We start from the raw sequence: 10,275 nt of genomic DNA, 5'->3' as shown, positions 1-10,275 counted from the left end.
TCTCCAATGGAAAGTTAAACGTCAATACGATTGGTTCCAGCGCCGTGGCAGTAACTGTCAGAACAAGGTTGAAGGCAACAACAAACTACCCGAGAGGTTCTAGCTCCGGAGTTAACTTGAAGTTGGCAAACTATTTACCTTTCTATTTGTCTAACAAAGACAAACTATTTAGCATGGATGTAACACGAACAAAAAAGGACACAGGTGGAAACTTAGTACCCAAATGAACCAGGTTGATGGGGTTCTGGGAGTTCTTCTACTCCCCAAGCCCGGCCCGAGGCCAGGCTTGACTTGTGAGAGTTTGGTCCACCAGGCTGTTGCTTGGAGCGGCCCGCAGGCCCACATACCCACCACAGCCCGGTTGGTCCGGCACTTCTTTTAGAAAACAATCTAGTTTTCTCTTGAAGATGTCCACGGTTGTTCCGGCAATATTTCTTATGCTCGCTGGGAGGATGTTGAACAACCGCGGACCTCTGATGTTTATACAGTGTTCTCTGATTGTGCCTATGGCACCTCTGCTCTTCACTGGTTCTATTCTGCATTTTCTTCCATATCGTTCACTCCAGTATGTTGTTATTTTACTGTGTAGATTTAGCACTACTGGCACTCCAGTATTTTCCATGTGTATATTATTTGATATCTCTCGTCGTCATTCTAGTGAGTACATTTGGAGAGCTTTCAGACGATCCCAATAATTTAGGAGCTTTATCGCGTCTATGCGTGCCGTATATGTTCTCTGTTCTCCCTCTATCTCTGCAATCTCTCCTGCTCTAAAGGGGGAAGTGAGTACTGAGCAGTACTCAAGACGGGACAAAAGTGATTTGAATAGTATAACCATTGTGATGGGATCCCTGGATTTGAAAGTACTCGTAATCCATAGTACAATTTTTCTGGCTGATGCAGTATTTGCTTGGTTATGCTCCCTAAACGTTAGGGAGATACCCACAAGACTGGAATACAAGTCATCAACAAGTACACAGGTACTACACCACACAACACCCGCACTACTACCAACACTGGACGAACCACTTCCAACACAACACACCCTGGACCTGGGTAGAGTGGGGGGAGAACTACCAAAGCCCACCAGAAGTGACACGCAATATGGGAATAGGAAATCCTTCATATTTGCAAACATACAAGGCCTAAAGTCAAAATCAAGAAATGAAATTAAGTTCATAAATGGCCTTCTAATAGAATCGAACTCAATATTTGGTGCATTTACAGAAACCCACACAAAAGACCACATGGATATTGAAATCTGGATCCCAAATTATAATCTATATAGATGTGACAGAGTAATTAGGTCAAGTGGAGGAGTAGGTCTGTATATTAAAAAGGAACTGGCATGCACAGAGCGCCTGAACTCGTCCAATGAGGTGATAGAGGTACTTGGAATCAAGGTAGAAAATATTAATCATTATTTTAATATACAAACCGCCAAATGCAACAGCTGAGGAATTCACTGAACAGATCCACAAAATAGAAAACATTCTTGATAACCTAGCAAACCCAGTACCAGATATTATCTTCCTTGAAGACCTCAATCTACCCAGTTTAAAATGGAGAATAGTAAACAATAACATTATAGCAGGAAATCAACCTGGAAATAACCAACCACAGGTCAGAGAACTACTGAGATTCTGTGACAAATTCTCGCTCAGTCAGCAGATTACAGAACCAACTAGGAACGAAAACACGCTGGACCTGATATTCACGAACAATAATGAGCTAATCAGAGACATTACTGTCTCAGACACTACGTACTCGGACCACAAGCTCGTTGAAGTGCAAACTAACATTAATAACGGTAGTAGGCCCAAGAGAAACAACAAGCGAGAAGGGTTACTCAGTAAATTCAATTTTAATAATAAAAGGATAGACTGGGAGAAAATAAACAGGGAACTTACAAACATTCAATGGGAAAATGTTCTAAGAAATAAAAATCCTACACAAGGAATAGAAAAACTGACTTCAGAAGCATATGAAACATGTTCCTTTGAGGAAAGCCAGAAAGAGGTCCAATGTAGAAAGAGAACGCAGACGACATTACAAAAGAAGAAAGAAATTAACGGAAATTCTTAAGCACACACACGACTTTCCATACAGAGAAGGAATAATTTAAACAGGGAGATTGAAGAAATCGAACAGAGACACGCATTCCTATCAGACTGCAGAAGGTAACTAGAACAGAAAGCAATGCAAGAAATAAAGACAAACCCAAAATATTTCTTCACATATGCTAAATCAAAAGCAAAAACCACTCCCAGTATTGGACCTATTCGTAGTAGTGAAGGTTCATACACTGAGGATGACAAAGAAATTAGTGAAATCCTAAAAAAACAGTATGAGGACATGTTTAGCACCCCGATACACAGCATGAAAGTGGAAGATCCGGACAATTTCTTTATGCGTGATATCCAAACCCCTGTAAATATAACATATCAACACGTGCGCAACAGATTTTGAAAGAGAAATTGACAATATGCCCATGCACTCAGCCCCAGGTCCAGACTCATGGAATTTAATATTTATAAAGAAATGCAAAGTGCCGGTAGCACAGGCACTCAGTATAGTGTGGAGGAAGAGCTTGGACACGGGGGAGATACCAGATGCACTTAAAGCAGCAGACATTGCCCCTCTACACAAGGGAGGGAGCAAAGCATTGGCAAAGAATTATAGACCAGTTGCACTAACGTCCCACAAAATACAAGTATTTGAGAGAGTGATCAGGAGTCAGGTCACTAGTTTCATGGAGACCAATGACCTCCACAACCCAGGCCAACATGGATTTAGAGCAGGAAGATCATTCCTCTCACAGTTACTTGACCATTACGACAAAATCACTGAGGCATTAGAAGAAAAACAGAATGCAGATGTTGTATACACAGACTTTGCAAAGGCATTCGACAAATGTGACCATGGAGTGATAGCACACAAAACGTGGTCAATGGGAATAACTGGTAAAATAGAACACTAGATATTCAATTTCCTGTCGAATAGAACACAAAGAGTAACAGTCAACCGTACAAAATCGAGTCCAAGCGCATTTAGAAGCTCTGTACCTCAAGGTACAGTCCTTGCACCACTGCTGTTCCTTATTCTCATATCAGATATAGACAAAAATACAAATCACAGCTTCGTGTCATCCTTTGCAGATGACACAAAAATCAGCATGAAAATTGCCTCGGCTGAAGACATTGAAAAATTAAAAGTAGATATACACGAAGTTTTCGATTGGGCAGCAGAATGTTTACATTCTGTTTGTTAATTCTGTTAACCTGATGTTTATTCTGATTCATTCTGTTAAACATGATGTTTAACAATGATACATTCCAGGTACTCAGATACGGCAAAATTGAGGATCTGAAACATAATACAGGGTACAAAACACAATCGAATCTGCCCATAGTAGGAAAACAGCATGTCAAGGATTTGGGAATAATGATGTCTGACGACCTAACGTTTAAGGAGCACAACCAAGCAAATATTGCGTCAGCCAGAAAAATGATAGGATGGATAACGAGAACCTTCAAATCCAGGGATCCCATCACAGTGGTTGTACTCTTCAAGTCACTTGTGTTGTCCCGTCTTGAGTACTGCTCAGTACTCACTTCCCCCCGTCAGAGCAGGAAAGATTGCTGAAATAGAGGGAATACAGAGAACATATACGGCACGCATAGACGAGATAAAGCACCTAAATTATTGGGATCGTCTCAAAGCTCTCCAAATGTACTCTCTAGAAAGGAGACGAGATACCAAATAATATACACATGGAAAATACTGGAGGGCCAGGTCCCTAATCTACACAGTAAAATAACAACGTACTGGAGTGAACGATATGGAAGAAAATGCAGAGTAGAACCAGTGAAGAGCAGAGGTGCCATAGACACAGTATAAACATAAGATAAACATCAGAGGTCCGCGGTTGTTCAACGTCCTCCCAGCGAGCATAAGAAATATTGCCGGAACAACCGTGGACATCTTCAAGAGAAAACTAGACTGTTTTCTAAAAGAAGTGCCGGACCAACCGGGCTGTGGTGGGTATGTGGGCCTGCGGGCCGCTCCAAGCTACTTCCCAAGCCCGACCTTGGGAAGCTTGGCCTGGGCTCTGGGACAAGGCTTGTCTTGCGATGAATTGATCCAACAGGTTGTTGGTGGGAGCGGGCCGCAGGAGGCCCACACCCCCACTACAAGCCAGAGTGGCCGGCACAGAGAGCCAGGCACTGTGCCCCAGATCAGAGCCTGGCCCCGTGTGGAGGAAGGTTTGTTTGTAAGTCTGCTCGCACGACGCCGACCCCACTCAAGCTGTTGAAGTCTGGGGGGGCTGAGGGGGTGATCTTGCTATCTGGCGAGGACGGGGCACTGCTAACAACCCTACCACTCAGTGCCTACAGGCAGGGGGGGGAGGGGTGCCACGTGTGAGGCCCCCACCTCATTAGCTGTGTATCAACACAAGGATTATTTTTGCACTCACCACTAACAATCATCTCCATCAATCTCCTTACCCACCATCCTTCACTCTCCTTGCTCCCACGTCAACGCTCTCACTCCTTCACCCCCTCCCTCCCTCAAGACGCCTCCCTCCCTCCCTCCCTCCCTCCGTCAAGACGCCTCCCTTCGTCAAGACGCCTCCCTCCCTCCCTCCCTCACATCCTGCCTACCGGTGAGGGAGGGTGGCGGGGGGGGGGGGGGTGATGGGGCCACCTTCCCCGTGAGAACTGGCCCTCATCCTTGACTTATATTTGCCTTCTTATACTAAAATCTCAATACGCACATGTACGCACATCCGGGAACGCCGTTTCTATACGCACAAAAGTAGCCTTTTTTATTTATTTATATATACACTAGTTGTTACAGTCTTGTAGAGCCAGTGACACGCACAGCGGTGCAGGCAGGTCCTTAATCCTAATATTCCCCGGAATACGACCCTGTCAAATCGTTTAACAACCAGATACCCATTAACCGCTGGGTGAACAGAGGCAACAGTTAAGGATTGGCGCCCAGTAAATCCTCGCCGGCCAGGATACGAACCCAGGCCAAAGCGCTTGCGAAACACCAGGCACTTACTCCATGGCGCAGTTTCCCCACTACGCCATGGGGGGGGGGGGGGGGCTGTAATATCCCCTTACCCAAATGTCTCCATACGCGCACAAGTAGGTTAATGTGTATGCGCACAAGTACCTTAACTATTGCCTCTATTCGCACATGAAAGAAAAGCGTGGGAAGGCTGTCTGAATATACACATGTAAACAAACGTCGTACAGCGGAGACATGATTACAACATACAAAATATTATGGGTAACTGACGCGGGAACAGAAGCGGAAACTACATACTCAAACGAGCACGGAAATATTAGACATCTTAAGAGCCATATTGCAGTCATTAAAAATAGAATGAAGCTCAATGAAGGGTGAGAGACAAGGCCCAAGAACTGAGGCTCAACCCCCGTAACACCAGCATCTTCCTATCTTGAGGTTATCTTGAGACGATTTCGGGGCTTTAGTGTCCCCGCGGCCCGGTCCTCGACCAGGCCTCCACCCCCAGGAAGCAGCCCGTGACAGCTGACTAACACCCAGGTACCTATTTTACTGCTAGGTAACAGGGGCATAGGGTAAAAAAAACTCTGCCCATTGTTTCTCGCCGGTGCCTGGGATCGAACCCAGGACCACAGGATCACAAGTCCAGCGTGCTGTTCGCTCGGCCGACCGGCTCCCACATAACCAGCATACTAACATTATGAGGCATATCTTGTCAGTGATGCACTAGACATGCTCCAGTTACACCTGGTCAGACACCTGCATACACTGGCACCTGTCTCATGGTACAGTGGAGGAGCTCCAGCCCCACACCCGGGGGTCGGCGGCTCGAGTCTCCTAGTGCCCAAGTGAATGAAATGTTCATTTCCACGATAGTGTGGAAGACAATGTATAAGACAATAGAGAGGCGGGACCAGAGAGCCGAAGCTCGACTCTCGCAAGCACAACTCTGGAAACACAAACCGTAACAGTCCCTATTTTCCGTTTGTTACAACTTGTAATAAAGTTGTTACATCTTGGCTTAACGTGTTTATGACGTATATTAGAACCTTATAACAACCAATATAGCAAGTTGTAACAACTTGTTAGGTGTTGTTAAAACTTGTTCGAACGTTGTACCAACGTCGTAGTTTCGCTGTGTGTTTGCTGGGAACTAGGCGAGTACAGGAGGACCAGCACTGAAGGCGTTAAGGGGAATAAGGTGACGAGAGAGGCAGGTGGCAGCCCTAACAACACCAGCCATGAACAACCCTCCCAGGAGGAGACCCACCGCCCCACAACACCAGCCATGAACAACCCTCCCCGGAGGAGACCCACCGCCCCACAACACTAGCCATGAACAACCCTCCCAGGAGGAGACCCACCGCCCCACAACACCAGCCATGAACAACCCTCCCCGGAGGAGACCCACCGCCCCACAACACCAGCCATGAACAACCCTCCCAGGAGGAGACCCACCGCCCCACAACACCAGCCATGAACAACCCTCCCAGGAGGAGACCCACCGCCCCACAACACTAGCCATGAACAACCCTCCCAGGAGGAGACCCACCGCCCCACAACACCAGCCATGAACAACCCTCCCAGGAGGAGACCCACCGCCCCACAACACTAGCCATGAACAACCCTCCCCGGAGGAGACCCACCGCCCCACAACACCAGCCATGAACAACCCTCCCCGGAGGAGACCCACCGCCCCACAACACCAGCCATGAACAACCCTCCCAGGAGGAGACCCACCGCCCCACAACACTAGCCATGAACAACCCTCCCCGGAGGAGACCCACCGCCCCACAACACCAGCCATGAACAACCCTCCCAGGAGGAGACCCACCGCCCCACAACACTAGCCATGAACAACCCTCCCCGGAGGAGACCCACCGCCCCACAACACCAGCCATGAACAACCCTCCCAGGAGGAGACCCACCGCCCCACAACACCAGCCATGAACAACCCTCCCAGGAGGAGACCCACCGCCCCACAACACCAGCCATGAACAACCCTCCCAGGAGGAGACCCACCGCCCCACAACACCAGCCATGAACAACCCTCCCCGGAGGAGACCCACCGCCCCACAACACCAGCCATGAACAACCCTCCCAGGAGGAGACCCACCGCCCCACAACACTAGCCATGAACAACCCTCCCAGGAGGAGACCCACCGCCCCACAACACTAGCCATGAACAACCCTCCCCGGAGGAGACCCACCGCCCCACAACACTAGCCATGAACAACCCTCCCAGGAGGAGACCCACCGCCCCACAACACTAGCCAACAACACCCGACCCTCCACCATACAAAACTGGCCCTTGTGGCCCTCTCAGACTAGGAACAATACTGTCTCTTTTCTGCCCTGCTGCATGCCCACCTCTTGACCCGGAACACTAGAACAACGGAACAGGGAGGAGGGAGGGAGAGTGGGAGGGAGGAAGACGGAGGGAAGGACTGCCTCACAGCATCTCCAGCACATTCATCTACAGACATCCATATATGTTAGAACACATGTGAAGAACCTCTCACACACTCACAGCTCCCTGACAAGAGGGAGCCAGCTTAGCTTACCTGCCAACACCCACACATCGTGTCAGCAAGGCGGACAGCCCGCCTCCTTCTCTCTCACTATGTTTCCCATTTCCAAACTTTTCCCTTCGCCTTTGCCTCTCTAACCTCTTTACCCCCCCCCCCCAAACTAGATAAACACAATAAACTAGCTAGACTACAACCCATGCAGCACACACACAACAACAGCCAGTCTCTCCCAGCTCCTCTGCGATAAGCAAACCTTGCTTTAGGCTTCTTGTCAAACAAACCGAAGTAACTCTGCTATATTTACCTGTATTTACCTGGAGTGGGTTCCCAGAGTTCTTCTATCAAAGCACGGTTTCTTAACTAAGTGTTTTCTATACCACAAGTTCTGGAGTAGTTTTTAAGTTTTTAAATCACTATTTCTGGACTAGTTTCTATACCACTAGTTTTGAAAGGTTTCTAACCACACACACACACTTTGACCCAAGAGCCAGAGCTCAACCCCCGCAAGCACAACTAGGTGAGTACACAGAGAACACCATCGCGTGTGTGTGTGTGTACATGCGTCAGTAGACGGGTACACACGGCCTGAGTGACACGTACACAGTGCCGTCTGGCTGGCGTGCACACGGGTCTACACCGGTTCACTACCCTGGTTTACATTCATTGGTTTACACACTATTTGTATCCATTGTTTATCCTGTATTCACCTTAGTACTTTTGTTTAAACGAATAGTTTATATTTGTTTATATGCTCTGTGTACTCTTATATACACTGTTTACTCTTGTTTATATGTGTTCCGTGTTCACCTCATACCAACTACTGGGTCGTTCCCCGTTCATCACACGCCCACCTGGCAATTACTCTCCACAGGTACAGGTTAGTCGTTGTTAAGGTCAGTGGCTGCGGCTTGAGCACTGAGCACCAGTTTAAGCTCAGCAGGTGAGCTGAGAGAGTAAGAGGTGATGACACAGATGACACAACTCCAGGTGTAGCCACACACACACACACACGGGGCCACGCACAGGAGAGGAGGAGATGCTTCAAGTTGAGAGGTTGTGGGGCAAATGGCAGTACTGTGTGTGTGGAGGTGCTGAACGACGTGGCTGAGAGTGGGGGGGGGACGGAGGGCCCCACAACCCCCCCCCCTCCCTTCTTGCATCACACCCTCCCCCCCCCCCCCTCCGTGTCTTGAGGTATCCTGCCCCCAGCACCAGCACACACCAGGACACAACCAGCAGGTGAGCCACATCATGGGGCAGCAGGTGAGCCACAGGTGGAACTCTGAACCCAAATGAGACACAGGGACATTAGAAGAAACTTTTTCATAGTTAAATTAATAAATGGAATGTGTTAGGAAGTGATGTGGTGGAGGCTGACTCCATACATAGTCTCAAATGTCGGTGTTATAGAGCCCAATAGGCTCAGGAACCTGTACATCCGTTGATTAAGGGCAGAGAGGTGGGGGGGCCCAAGAGCCGAAGCTTATCCTCCTCAAACACAACTATGCCAGTACAAGTGGAGCAAAACTCAATCAACAGTCTTAAATGTAAATATAACAGAGCCCAATAGGCTCAGGAACGTGCACATCGGGTAGGGCGACACGGATGGGGTCCTTGCACCCGCTGCCTCTGTTTACCCAGCAATGATGAGGCACCTGCGGGTGTTAGTTAACTGTTGTGGGTCGCATCCTGGGGTTCGCATCCAAATGCTGCATATATCCCAGGTATACTCGTATGTCCCACAAACGCCGCCAGGCACAGCACAAGGAAAAGTGCCGCAAGGCACAGACACTAGAGCCGCAAGACACAGACACTAGAGCCGCAAGACACAGACACTAGAGCCGCAAGACACAGACACTAGAGCCGCAAGGCCGCTGTAACAAGTGGGCCGGATGGTCCCACATCAAAAAAACGGTTCACGCCCAAACCAAGTAACTCCCAATGAATAAGGGCAGAGAGGCGGGGCCCAAGAGCAGTAGTTTTTCCCCAGAATGTACCGCTAGTTGTATACACATAGGTGCTGCCAAACAATGAAAATCAACACAGCCCTGAAGAGATAGATCATAATCTCTACATAAATAAACTGTAAAGTTTAAGAGTCCACCACCAGCATTCCCACAGTGTTGAACGGTATGCGATCACGGCGTCCCAGTGTGGCCCGAGGAAGGTCAACACGCTCCGTGCAAGGGAACGGCTACTATCAGCGGAGAGTGATATATATATATATCAGCTATATAGCACTTGGAAGGGAAGGGATCAGGATAAGGATTTGAGATAGGACGGGGGGAAGGAATGGTGCCCAACCACTTGGACGGTCGGGGATTGAACGACGACCTGCATGAAGCGAGTTGACCAGCTAGTATGATAACCCTTGTTAATATGTTGATTTAAATAAACTAAACTAAAACCTAAATAACCTAAAATTAAATTGCCCTAAATAAAACTAAAAAAAATTACAAACACACACACACACACACACACACACACACACACACACACACACACACACACACACACACACACACACACACACACACACACACACACACACACACACTCAAACAAAATAAAGTGGACACAAGAGCGAGGCGCCAGGACTAAACCTCCCCCCAAACTGGCACGGTTAGGCCCTGTATGGAGGGTCGGCTTTCAGGGCTGTTAAGGTCCAGTTGTAAGCTGTTAGTGCCAATTGGCACACCGGGAA

This window comes from Procambarus clarkii, chromosome 40 (assembly GCF_040958095.1).
Source record: "Procambarus clarkii isolate CNS0578487 chromosome 40, FALCON_Pclarkii_2.0, whole genome shotgun sequence".
In the NCBI taxonomy this organism is placed as follows: Eukaryota; Metazoa; Arthropoda; class Malacostraca; order Decapoda; family Cambaridae; genus Procambarus; species Procambarus clarkii.
This window is presented reverse-complemented; position numbering follows the sequence as displayed.